The sequence below is a fragment of the Meleagris gallopavo genome, chromosome Z (genome assembly GCF_000146605.3).
Source record: "Meleagris gallopavo isolate NT-WF06-2002-E0010 breed Aviagen turkey brand Nicholas breeding stock chromosome Z, Turkey_5.1, whole genome shotgun sequence".
NCBI lineage: Eukaryota > Metazoa > Chordata > Aves > Galliformes > Phasianidae > Meleagris > Meleagris gallopavo.
In genome coordinates, this window is record NC_015041.2 from 51,458,229 (window position 1) to 51,471,974 (window position 13,746).

The 13,746-nt window shown below is 41.6% G+C and overlaps 1 long non-coding RNA gene across 1 annotated transcript; it reads left to right on the top strand.

The window, feature by feature from the left end:
* Window positions 1-2,913: 2,913 nt before the first annotated feature.
* LOC109364049 lies at window positions 2,914-13,739 on the top strand. The gene is made up of 3 exons (XR_002110025.1): window positions 2,914-4,259; window positions 11,258-11,660; window positions 12,700-13,739. It is a non-coding gene; the product is annotated as an uncharacterized LOC109364049 (long non-coding RNA).
* The last annotated feature ends 7 nt before the right edge of the window (window positions 13,740-13,746 follow it).

A 13,746-nucleotide genomic window follows, 5' to 3' on the forward strand; every position in this document is an offset into this window, starting at 1 on the left:
GCATCTAAAGAATACTGCTTCAGCATATGTTGAGTGCAGAGCTGCTGACATTTCCCTAAATGTTACTTATAAGCAGCATTAATTATCATATTTCTCTGAGATTTTATGAGTGGAATCAATGATTTTTCAAAAAAAAGAAAAAAAACAATCTGGGGAAGAAGGTTTTGCTGGAAATGCCAAACAGATCTCAGAGCAGTAGAAGTTAGGGTCAGGAAAAAAAAAAAAAAAAAAAGGGAGTGCATAAGCTAAATTCCTCCTGACACTCTTCTTGAAGCAACAATACTGAGTGCCACAGAAAAGCAGAGGTTTCCGACTCTAAAAATAAATTCAAAGTCGAACATAGTGCAGCAGCCATCTTTCCTTCATCTCCCCAGAACTTCAGTTGGAAGGATTCAGGCCACTGCATTTCATCTGTTGTTTAAATTGAAAGCCTCAGAACAAGCTACCAACAAGTGTTTTGACATGAAGAACTTGCCCTAAGGGGTCCTGCTTCTTCATGCATGTTTTCTTTCTTCTTTCCTACTTCTGCATTGTTTTCAAGCTCTCACGAGTATAGCAGTGCTAGTCCTCTCAAAGAGCTGAAGTGCAAGCTCGATTCTCATCAATTTTAGATCAAAAGAAAGAGAAAAAGAAGAAATTGCACAGAGAGAGCACATCAAAATGTTTTCAAGAAAACAAAAACAAGAACAAAACAAACAACAACGATTGCAACAACAAGAAAAACAAACAAAAAAACCCCCACTGGGATCAAGAACCTCTTTTTGTTAGAGAATTGCAACAAATAGAAACTAGTCTGGCAACTACGTGGCAGCCTCAAGATAAGACAGCAGGAGATCTCTGACCCAGAACAGTCCTGGCCCCACAGCACTAACACTGGTCATCCTCATTGAATAACTCATGGCACCTATGAGGCAAAGCCCAGAGAGGAGAAATCAGCAAACCACAGTGAGGTGATGGGTCACATGTGCTCCCAAAACCTGCCAACCTCCTTGCTGCAGCCTGGAGCCAGTCACATCCCTGGTTCTGCTGGCCATGTCCTCTCCTATGGGGAGGAGAAGCCACATGGAAGGCTTTTGAGGGCACCTGAGAGAAAAGAGTTTGAATGTCTCTTGTTTGGGTGTACATCTCTGTAATGTGCCACAGGGAAGAAGGCCCTTCAGTGATCTGGCTTATCATGGCTGTCTCAGGAGCTGGAGCTGACTCATCTTTGACTTGCTTTCCCTTTGCAGGGAGCTGCAGCAGTAAGATATATTAACAGCTGTACAACATGTTATCATGGCTCTTCTTGGCGACATTGACTGCTTAATCAGTAGGGGAAACTTACAAGTTCCCTTTGCCTACATAAATACAAAATCCGGCGTTTAGTTCAGACACACTTCTGCTGTTTAACTGGAGACAGGAATACACCTTCCCTAGCACCAGCTCTATGATAGCCTCTGGGGATGCTGGGGCAGATGGGAGCAGTGCCACAATGCCTAAAGCTGCAGCATAAGAGAACATCAGAATAAATACCATGCACTGGTAGAAGTAATGCTAAAGACATGCAAAAGCTGTGACTCCATTGTACATGTTTTTGCTGTGTAATATACGGAATTCTATGCCTTTCTGCAGAAAAAATAAAAATAAAAATAAAAATAAAAATAAAAATAAAAATAAAAATAAAAATAAAAAATACCCTTACAACAATAGTTACAATAGATACTAGTGTCTTTTTTTTTTTTTGTCTTTTTTTTTTTTTTTTTTTTTTGCACTGCAAACGGAATTTACTGCTGCTGTTTCACAGACATATGTTCACTTCTGTTCAGTGTTGGCAGAGTGCACTGCAGAGAATAGAATTTAAAATTTCTAAACAGACTGGCTTTTACCTGTTGTTATCTTGCCCATCTTGTCCTTGCATTGCAGGGCAAAGATAACTTGCTCTAAGAGAAAACGTTAAAAAATAAGCTTGAAAACAGACTTACAATGAATAAGAGAAATGCAGACCACTGAGTTTTTATGTTAATTCACTGTCTGGATAGAACAATGGCCTGAATTTTGGGATGTCCACATTTTGTACATCCTGCTGCATGCTCTTTGGCATGTCAACATACTTCCCTATCCCTCCAGTTTCCTTCTTCATAAGAATAGAAATTCTGATTTCCATTGCAGAGAGCAAAGTGATGAATCGTGCTGTATTAATGATAGATCTTTTAACTTCTCTCTAAGGAAATTATGTACGAGTGTTGCAATACTTAAAGTTGGAATTTATTCTCATGATATTCTTTGCATTTGAAAAATCAGAATTTGTCTATTTTGTTAGGATTATTTTCATCCATGATTTTTGGCTTTTTTTCATTTTAAATCTTGAGACTGACAAACTAGTTTCAGAAATTACATTAGAATTTCAGTTCTGAATAGGTTTGGGGCTTTTTTTTTTTCTTTTGACTGGTATAACACTGCAAGACTTCTTATTCCCATATCCCTAGGTCTGCTTTCTTTTGTACTGTTCATAGTTCTGTTTCACTGTTTGCCCAAGTCAAAAGGCGAGGTGGAAGCCTCCTGTCAAAAAAAGAGATTGATAACCTCACACATTGCTGACTTTCCACAGAAAATCACTTGCCCTGGAACTGCAGTCAAGATGATGTTCAGAAAGGCAGAGAATGGGGCTTGATTCCAAACATGGCATTGACATGTGAGTGCCTGAGGAGCATCACACCGATAAATAAGATAATGCCAGTGAATATTTATTACTCTGGGAAAAGGATGGATTATTACTGATGGAAGCAATTTGATAAAATATCAAGATTCTGCTCCAAAATCTTTTAAAAATGGAAGAAAGGGGAATAGATGGGATGGAATGGGATGGGATGGGATGGGATGGGATGGGATGGGATGGGATGGGATGGGATGGGAAAGGGAAGGGGAAGTGGAAGGGGAAGCGGAAGGGATAAAGAAAGAGGTAGGGGAAGGGGAAGGGCAAAGTATCCCCTGCTAAGGGAAATAGTTTTAGGGCTGTCTATTCTCTCTTGCTTGACTTTTGTTTTGAAATTTTCTCCAAAAACTCTTAATTCTGAGAACTGTAATAATAAAATGAATGACAGGGACACTTTGAATTCAGCAGCATCTTCAAACCACCCCCTCACGTCTCTGAAGTCAGCTGAGTAGGTGATACATGCACTGTGATAGTGCAAACAAACATCTGCTTCAGTGGGTGTGTGCTTACTCACTCCAACATGCTCTTGAATCTAATTGGGAATTTCCAGCATATATTGTTCACGTGTTCTCCAAAATAACTTTTAAGTATAAAGTGTATGAATTAATCATCCTTTTAATCCACCAACAGCTGTGCTATATCTGTTCAATCACAAGATAGTTATTTCTATCCTGGGTATTCAGGATGCTGAATAAAATGGAATATTTTTGTATTTTCTTTTTTTGTCAAGAGGAATTTCCAGCTTTAATAATTAAAGCTGTTGAGTTTGGTTTAGATTGGCAGACAGCAGTGCAGAGAAGATTTAGCAGAAATACTGTGCCATAGAGTGGGAAAGTGGGGCTGCTTCTGCTTTTAGCATTTTCCAGAGCTTCATATGACACTGAGGTACACAAGCACAGCAGCATGAGTGTCCTACAGTTCAGAGTCTGGATGTGTACACCAAATAGGAGCAGAAGTCCGTCAAGTCTCCTTGCTGCTGATGAGGACAACTGGTTCACCATGTGGCATCAACTCGAATGGGATGCAGTTGACTGTTCTGGTTGTCTGTTAGCCTTGTTGCATCATGCAGCTGCCAGTTCTACTGTGAATTGTGACAGGTCATTTAAAACAGTTCTACAGTGCAGACTGCCATTTGTGAGCACGACTGAGGCAGGCATGCATGTTGCACTTGTGAATCAGTTGAGAGGGCTCAAGTCTGCTTGGGTTGCTTCTATCTGTTTGTAAATTGGGAATTAGCACATTCCTGCTTTATGGATGAAGAGAAATATGTTAAAAATATGGGAGACAGTGAACATCCAGTATTACCATGGAGAAATATACATTCCCATATATTCCCAGCTCCACTGACTCTGACACAGGTTGGCACGTACTTACTGTTCTGCTTGGGATGAGAGGCAAAAGTTGCACAACAGATATCCAGAAATACAGATTTCCCACTGAAGGAGAAGACACTAATGCTGCTGGGGACCTAGCTTTGGTCCTGCTAACTTTGGACCTGCATGCTGAGTGCTGACCTACACTGGGTGTTATGTCAGACCCACTGCAAGAAGAAGGGATGAGTTACCAGGTAAGAAGTCCCATGCCTCTGCACAGTCCTTCTCAGATGCATGTGAAGCACTGGGAGGCATCCCCATTTGTCATGGCAATGGGGCAGCAGGCTGACTGTTAGTGGAGTCTTTACAACTAAATACCAGCAAATTGAATGCAATAAAAGAAGATTTTCTTTTCTTTTGACTTTACACAAAGAGCAAGCTTTTAAGCAGTTCTTGCAACAGTGAATGTTACAATGCTATAGAATTTCTGATGCCAAGGAAATTTTCATTGTCATGATTTGAGTGAAAGAGAAAGATCCATACAAATTCCAGCAGGTAAGTGAAAGGAATCTGCTTAAAATTCCACTTGCTTCACTCTATATTCAGAAATGGTCATTTAATACCAGAAGCTGTCTTAGCAATTTCATCAGAATGGTACCTTTAGGTTAAACAGCATGATGTTATAGTCTGGAAATACGGTGGAGTGCAACATACTACTTAAAAATCTTATCAGATTTCTGTTGAAGAAAACTATTAAAAGAAAAAAGTTTATAGAAAGTAAAACGTCTACAGCAATTCAAAGATGAGCTGGTATGGATTGCCTTCTATATTGATTTTGCTTTCTGCTTAGCAACAGGGCTTAATGCTGGTTCCATAAAAATCTAGAGAAACCTGCAAATACCCTGTTGCTGCTGTAAAAAATTAAAAAGATGGAAGGAGGGAGAGAAGGAGAAAAGAAGGGAAGGAAGGAGGAAAGGAAGGGAGGAAGGGAAGGGAGGGAGGAAAATTTGGCATAGCTTGATCTAGAAATAATACTGATGTCAATCTTGTGTTGAAGTGTTACTGAATAGAAAGATTCAAGTAATAAAAAAATAAACTGGGAAACTAGTATAAGCACATTCTTGTATTTGAGTTAGGCTTTGACTTTGTTTAAATAAATCTTTATATGGAGTGTATATCGTGGTCAACAGAAGACAGAATAAAAAGCTGGGGAGAAGGAAAACATCTTAGAACAATGAACAATCCATAGTGACCCATTTAAAAAAAAATTGGTTTATTAAGCATGGTATAATTTTTAAGATAAAGCAAATATTTCTTTGATTTTGGTAACCTTTCCTATCTCCCCTTCTAATGATACTTGATTGAGTGCATTCCTCAGAAAGCACAGTTTTGCCTGTGGTGAGACATGATCATCTTGGAAGACGCAGAATATAATGTTTTCAGATGTCACTGGAATTAAGCTTAGTTTGTTGTGTGCTGTTTTTCTTTGCTTACATAATCAGTCTCTTTTGCTCTGTGTGGCTCTGCAGTCTTGATATACCCACCCCATGACATTCCACTCTTCCTGAATTGTATTTTCTCAGTGAAGAAATTAGAAGTTTTCTCTTGGACTTATCAACAGTAGTAAAGGAGATCACAGCATGTCTTTGTATGTGGGAGAAATAAACTATTAAGAATATTTGGTATGAGGAAGATGGCTTAGGAAAAGAATACTTTTAATGAATACTTCCTTTTCCTTCTTTAGTGGCTTCCCTCATATACAGGATGAGAATGAATAATCTAGTGACATTTGAAACTGTTATTCTTATAAATTTTAAAAGAAGTGATAGTTCTTCAAATGACTTACAGTCACCCTGTGTCATTTAATATGTAAGAAAGCAGTCATAGAGCTCAGCTCAGGTTACATGCTCAGTTTAGTAGTAATGATGCGCATGCTGTAGGGTTAGTTTTCCTGTCCATTTAAAGAAAGCAGTGACTCCCTTCATGCCCCATCAGCACAAGGAGCCCATTGCTCCTTGGATGGCTATCAGTCACAAAGTGCTTAAGGAGATTAGCTCTCTCAGACTCCAGCATGTGATGCTGAGGCAGTAAAGACTGGGAAAGGGTTTGTGTCTTTTTTTGGCTCCCACACAGTCATCCCACCCTCTGACACTGTCCAACCCAGTTTTATGCTACCTCTGCCCGTTACCATACTGATCTCCATCTCCTGACTAGATTCTTACTCTTCTTTGCCAGGCCCCAACCTAGTGCCCAGCCTAGTAAGGAGCCAATCCCTCCCAGGCACAGGTATTAGGCTTCATCAACATATAAAGGATTGTCCAAAGGATTGCAGAGGGGAGATGAGCATTGTCTCACTGTGACCATAGCAAATAAACCTTCTGTCTGATCTCTCTTAAAAGGTACTTGCGTTACTATGCACTGGAATTCTTGATATCAACTGGAAACTAATTAAGTTATTCTTACTCAAGTTGTTTCTATTTTGCCAATGAAAATAATTTGTAAATAATACCCTTGAGGTTCAGGCTGGATATTAGGAACAATTTCTTCTCAAAAGGAGTGTTGAGGTGCTGGCACAAGATGCGCTGGGAGGTGGTAGAGTCACCGTCCCTTGGAGGTGATCTTAGAGGTCTTTTCCAACCTTAATGGCTCTTACAATTCTAAAAAGTGTAAGGGCTATTGGACATTACAAGATGAAGGATATCTATTCCTATCCGAGCCTGCTGCACAAAACCTGTGATTTTACTAGTGCATCTTTAAAGCATTGTCTAAAATGCATGTCCTATCCCTACATATTACATTTGCTTTGGCTAGCACAACACTGAGCTAGTAATGCTTTCTACTAACACGAATGCCATGCATGCACAAAGTGCTGGAACTCTTGAACAGCAGCTGTGGTCGAGGTGACTGATGTGTTTTGAAATGCCCTTGTTTTATCATAGCTGAACCTGAGTTCAGATAATGTTTTAAGTCTCTTTTCCAATATACAGTGGTGCTCTTGTAACTCAAACACTTGCACCTCTTCCAGATGGACTTTATTCATTTGATGTAAATTAGTATTTGACTTCTTGGACAAAAATACTCAGGGTGCACTTGGAAGCACTGATTCAAGACCACTGTGTGTGGCTGTCTCTTGTTTACATAACGTAGGCACTTGTACACTGCCCTGAGAAAGAGTGAAGAACAGGCACAAGTCTATCCATGCCACATGCTGCTTTGGTTGTTTTTGTCAATCCAACACTGGGCATTTTTATTTCAGTTCAAGGTCCAAGATTTAGGTTTATTCTTCATTGACCAAATCCAAGCCGAAGTGAAATATTTTAAATTGAAACAAGAATGGCTACAGTGGAATTTTCCCCCATTTGAGCAGATCAACCTAATTTCTTGCAAGATTTTTGTAGGGCTGAGTGCATGTCCTATTGAGGTGACCTCAGGCACTGGCACGGCCTCCTAAGGGGAATCAAGTACCATGAGAAACAAAGATGGCACCAGAGCCTGGGCAGGTGGTCATGAATCACTGCTGTGGGGATGGATAGATGTTCGCCTGCTCTTGCTTAATGACAAACGGAGCACAGGTAGGTGGCAGGCATGGCACTCATCTCTGCAATATGCTGACCGTGGAAAAAAAGCTCCTACTTCCACAGAAAGGTAACAAAATGTGTGGTTTCTAAAAGCTATCTTCTTTTCCCTTATGTGCTCACGCTATGAGCCCAGTATGTGTTTTGGCAAGAGGAAATTGTACTTTGATTTCTCATTGACTTCAGTGAGACATTATCTCACAGAGGAAAACTTTTCTGGATTTTTAACCTAAAATCGTTGCTTGTTGTCACTTTTTGTTACTTAATCACAATTCATGTATGTAATAGCTTGCAAACTAACTGCCAAAAAAAAAAAAAACACTAAAAAACAACAGAAGAAATGTATATACTTTTTTAAAATAGCTTCCAGTTTCCTCTGAATGTAGCTCAATCTGTTTACCTGTGTATTGGTTCTCTTATCTCATGCATTCACGCTCTTTGTTCTTTCCTGTCTTTTCCCTTTTAAAGCACATTTGAAATGTAAAATGGAGAACACTGTATAACAGCTGTTTTTAATTGATTAATCAATGTAGTTAGTCTTCTAAAAAGGCTTCTAGAAAAATGTCCCATTTAAATTAAATGTGCAGTGAAAACACTGAGTTCTCAGAAATGTTTTCATCAACACTGATGATATTTATACTGTTATTAAAATACATCAACAATGTATTGGTCCTCCTCCCCTAGGCTTTATTGAAGGGTGTACGAGAGAGGACAATAAGGTCCTTCACTGCAATAAAAATATTGACAAAAGTATAACCCTGATACGTAGAATTTTAAAGTGTTGGGCTTTCTATCCATTTAGGTGGAATTAATAAAGCATTTCCCTAAAATATTTCCTTTCTTTGATCACCTTTGCTATCTGGACTATGATAAGCAGTGAACTTGCAGCCTCCTTTCTCTATTGCCAGAAGAATACTACTTTGGGGTTTCTTCTTCCCCCCTAAAAATTCATTTTATTGCTGTTTTTCTAGACTTTTCTCTGTCTTCTCAAGGTCTGCTTGTGCATTTTCTAGTCTTTTTGCTTGGATTAGTTTGAGGCATACAGTAAACAAAATTAGCCAGGTTTCTACAAATGGATGGTTGTTCACCAACTGCTTCCTGCTTGCATAAGTGCGCACAGCGGGTAATGTGTGGTGTCATTAGTCCTGTTTAGCTGCACGTATGGCTGGGAGGGCATGTTTGCGTTTCATTTGAACAGATATGATTAGCTGTTCTCAGAGCTCGTCTGCAGTAACACTGAAAATGTGTCATGCACTATTACCCAAGCAAATGTAATGCCCCCAAAATAAACATGCCCCACTAGTTTGCAGGCAGTAATTGAAGGAAAAGCAGGTGTTTCCCATATTCTTTGTGATTGCCTACACATGGGGCTTTTATATTGTACTTCAGCAACTTTGGAGCACTGCCTTCTGCTGAAAAAGAAATAGCGTTACCAAAAAAGAGTGGGTTTCAAGAGTCTTCTTTGGTCTACAGACAAATTAAATACAAGTGGTGCAGCCCTTTTTAGCATTTAAATAATTAATCCACACCAGCTACCACTTTAGCCATCAAACTGTGTTTCCAGCAATTCTCATTTTAAAGTGTGGTGCTGTGTGTGACTTAGCGTGTTAAAACCACATGCAATGCAAAATGCCACTTAAATGTTGTCAACCAGCCCAAGTTGGAGCTTTCACACAGAATCAGTAAAATAGCATTGACATCTTCTAGTAGATTGCTTTTACACTGTGCAGCCTCAAGTTTCATCTTGCAGAACCAGCGAGCTCCTGATAGCTGCTAAGATCAATGGTATTGCAGTGTTACCAGCAGGCATGATTTTATGAGATGCAGGTAGAAATGTCAGTGGCCGCTTTCTATGACACATGTTTTACAGTAGGTTGTTCTTGATGAATGCCCCTGCATGAGTGACAGAAGGAGGAAGGACAAAAGAGGAGTTGCTTCTGCCAGCTGGTCAGGGTGAAAGTGAAAGGTATGCTGCAGATCTGGTGCCGTCCAGTGGCAGCCTACAAAGGTGCTCATATACAATGGAAGCCTGTAATGCACAGAGTACTCAAAACAAACTCAGCTTGACTTGATTGTTGATCTTTGTGCACTGAGCTCTTCCCTGAAAGCAAGCGTCCCTGCACTTCACCCCAATTTCCTTCAGCACAGGGCGTGTGCAGTGTGCAGGCCTCTATTCCAGCTGTCAGTCATGGAGCGCTCCTGAGCATGGAGCTCTGGTCTCATCTTTCACTTTTATTGTAGCAGCAGAATGCAGAGAAGCAGTAACGCCTCCAGAATGTATTCCTTCTGTTTTCAATTGTTACTATATTGATGGCTTACTGTTTACTCATGAAGAATTTCCAATATTTTAGCCTAGTTATGCTTACGTACTGAAAGAAAGCTCTACATGTAAACAAAAAACCACAGAATCCCAGACAGGTTGAGGGTGGCAGGACCTCTGGGTCCATCAGGCCCAACCCCAGCTCCAGCAGGGACACCCAGAGCAGGATGCCCTGGCCATGTCCAGGCAGCTTTGGAGATCTTCACGGAGGAGTCTGCACAGCCTGTTTGTGTCCCAGTGCCAATGCTCTGTCACTTGCACAGCACAAAAGTGCAGCCTGATGGTCAGGGGGAGCCTCCTGTGTTTCAATTTGAGCTCATTGCTTCTGGTCCTGGCACAGGGCACTACTGATAAGAGCCTGGCTCTGTCCTCTGTGCACCTTGCCCTCAGGCAGAACATCACAGCTCTCTCAAACCTTTCTCACAGGAAACATGCTCCGCTCCCTTTGTCCTCTTGATGGTCCTACACTGGACTCTGTCCAATATGTCCATGTCTGTCTTCTACTTGGGAACCCGAATATGACGCAGTACTCCAAGTAACAGCAGCATACTTACCAAACTGAGCAGAGAATTACCTTCCTTGACCTGCTGGGAATACTTTGCCTACTGCAGCCTAGGACACCATCAGTCTTCTCTGCTGGAAGGACACATTTCTGGCTCGTACTCAGCTTGGTGTCCACCAGGATGCCCTGGTCATTTTCTTCCAGGCTGCATTCCAGCTGGGTTGCTCCCAGCTAATCCTGGTGCTTAGTTTCATTCTGAAAAATCATAAGGTCAGCTTTAGGAAGTGACATCAGAGATGAATTTGCTCTCTGGCAAATGTAATTACACAACTCCATTCTTCATAAAAAAAAGAAAAAAAATCTTTCAAAATATGAAAATGATAAAATTATGGAGTTTCCCTGAAACTTCAAGATATTTCTGCAGATAAATAATGCATTTTACCTGCCTTTGTTTTTCATAAGATCATAGACTCATTAATGTTGGAAGAGACCTCTATGATCACCATGTCCAGCCATCAGCTGATCTCCACCATGCCACATCCACTCAGTTCTTGAACACCTCTCAGGACAGTTACTCCTCCATTTCCCCGGGCAGCCTGTGCCAGTGCCTCACCACTCTTTGTGAGACAAAATTGCTCCTGATATCCAACCTGATCTGTTCCTTTTTATCTTTGCTTTTTCTCTGTTTGTCTTACTAAGACAATTGATCCTCTTCTACAAGGTGCACAAAAATAAAGGAATACAAGTTTCTCTCTTTAAAGTTTCATTTGAGTGACAGCTTTCTCACTTCATAAGTCTCAGGGTTTTGTGCTTGTGCTTCCTACCTTATAATCAATATGTTCATTTGGATACCAGCTGCCATTCAGAGGTGATGAAGCTTCTGAACTTTCCAGCCTTTCTTCATCTGGCAGAACAGTGTCTGCATTGCTCTGACTGATCTCAAGCAGAAATGTGCCAGGATGGATTTGTTGCCAGTGGGAATGTGGTGAAAGAAGCAGCACCAACTAGAGCAGAGAGCAAACCCCAGCCACTGCTCCCTTCCTGGCCCCTCCTTGCCAGGCATCCAGTAGAGCCTTCTCACCCGCACATGCTGCAGCAAACAGAACCAGGTGTCCTGAATGATGCTAAGCAGGAAGTCAAGCTCAAGCAGCAAGTCAAGCTCAAAAATAGTAACAGAATCATAGAATCATCAAGTTTGGAAAACACCAAGATTGTCTAGTACAACCATCAGCCTATCCTCACCATGGCCACCAACCATGTAAGTATTTTAGCCCTACTAACAAGCAGAGAATAGGACTTTGCGTGTAAGCACTTGGCTTCTCAAAGCCGGTCTGTCTCCCCTTCTCATGGACATTTTTTGAAGGATCAGAAATGAGAGTGTGAACATACAGCTAGAGCTTGAAATCGTAGAAGCCTATTGAGAAGGAGGAGGAAAGAAAAAAAAAACCAAAACATGCGCACAAAACCAATTAAGCTCCAAGTAAAAAATTAAGCTCCTAAATAGCTCCTGTATAGTGGCTGTATTCTACAGTAGTGTAATGGGGTTTCAGGATGTATGAGGAGATGTCCATTATCATCTTTCACTAAATACCCAACAGCCAAACATGAACAGAAGCTCTTCCAAATATCCCCGAGGTGAGTGCCCTGCATGAGAAGAATCCTGAATATCAACAAGTGATTCCCACTCAGTGATCACATTAAAAATAAAACCAAGGATTTCTTTGCTAACATTTCTCCACAAGAAGAAAAGAAATCCTTACCAGAAGCCAACTCACCTAGAAGTAACTCTGTCTGGAAAACCCAGTTAAATGTAAGCCATACTGTAGAAATAATCTTTTTATAATTGTTCTTATGTCTGATTCTGCGCTCACTGGAATACCATGGGGTGCACTAGGGGCTACGTGTATCTTCCAGAGGTAAACAACAAACCTGAAGTGCTCATGGAGCATGGAACAATTACTGTTGGCTCCACCTGAGGCTGCTGAGCAAGCTGTTCCTTTCATTGTGCTATTATTAGATGGGAGCAGAGAGGGTTGGACAGCAGCACTCATTAATGGATAGGACAGCCAAGTCTGCAGAGCCTTGTTTTCTGCCAGAGCTCAGACACCTGTGCACACCTAACTCCAGGCCTGAACAAAATGATTTCCCCATGAATAAAGCACAGTGAAATGAATGAAGAATTTGGAAAAGAAAATGCAGATTTTCAAGGCAGTCTTAGGGAATCTTGTGAATATAAATCATCACCATATCGATAAGTGGCTTTCGTTGCATTTCTGTGTACAAATGTTTCCATGTAGGTGTGGAGTAACAAATATATAATTGAAGCCAAAGTGCAATAGCAGTGATGAGAACTGAGAGGTGAAAATTCCTCTGTGATCTGAGTAGAACAGTACCAACAAAATTGATACAGGAAAAAGCCTGCATGGACCCAGAGACGGTTTGACAGGAAGAGCACACTTAAAGGCAGCCTCAGGAACACAGCGAGAAGTGGAGCTGAGGGATTTATATGGCATCTGTCCAGAAAGGCAAGGAAAATACATTTTTGGCAGTAAGCACTGAGAAAAACTTGTGGTGAATACAATAAATTGAATTGAACAGAAAACACATCCAGTCCCTAGCTTGACTTTGACAAATCCCGGGCTGCCCTTAGAATGTTGCAGAAAGTGAATGCTGCTGAATGTCAGGATGGTGTAGCATAATTTTATGGACACTCTGTACTGACATTCAGCGATGTCGGTGCTTTGCTACACATGCTACGGACACACCCTTCCCTCGAGCCCCACTCGGACTCCCACTCAGTTCTGCTCCATGGGTGCCCTGCCCACGCTCCACCCGCAGTGGAACTCGCAGCGGGAGCACAGGGAAGACCCTCCCGAAGCTCTCAGTCCGTGCCCACCCCACCTGCTGGAACGCCAGCCTGTAAAAAGTGCCTTGTTTTCACTCGTCTTCGTTTCGCATGTTTTCTATTCCTATTCTAAAAGCCAACGAGCAGCTGGGTAGGTGTACCTGCTACACTACCGCAAGCAGCGTTAAAGCTCTGACATTCAAACAGATGTCCAGTTTAAAAGTTGAATAACAGTTAAATTCAGAGAGCAGTCCCATTTCAGGGGGAGGACATTTGTCACCCCGCCAGGCCGGGCAGCAAGCGGTAATTCACGCCGCATCTCTATGGGAGCCGGAGGCAGGGACGCCCATCTCTCAGTCCCGCAGTCCCGGGTCGGGAGCTCCATTTAAACACACCTTCCATTCTCTCGGATCGTCAGGAGATTCGAGCGCGGCTACTCCCGACCCCCCCGGGGCCGCCCCGCCACGGGCTCTGCGCGAACCACAGCAACGGGCTCGGC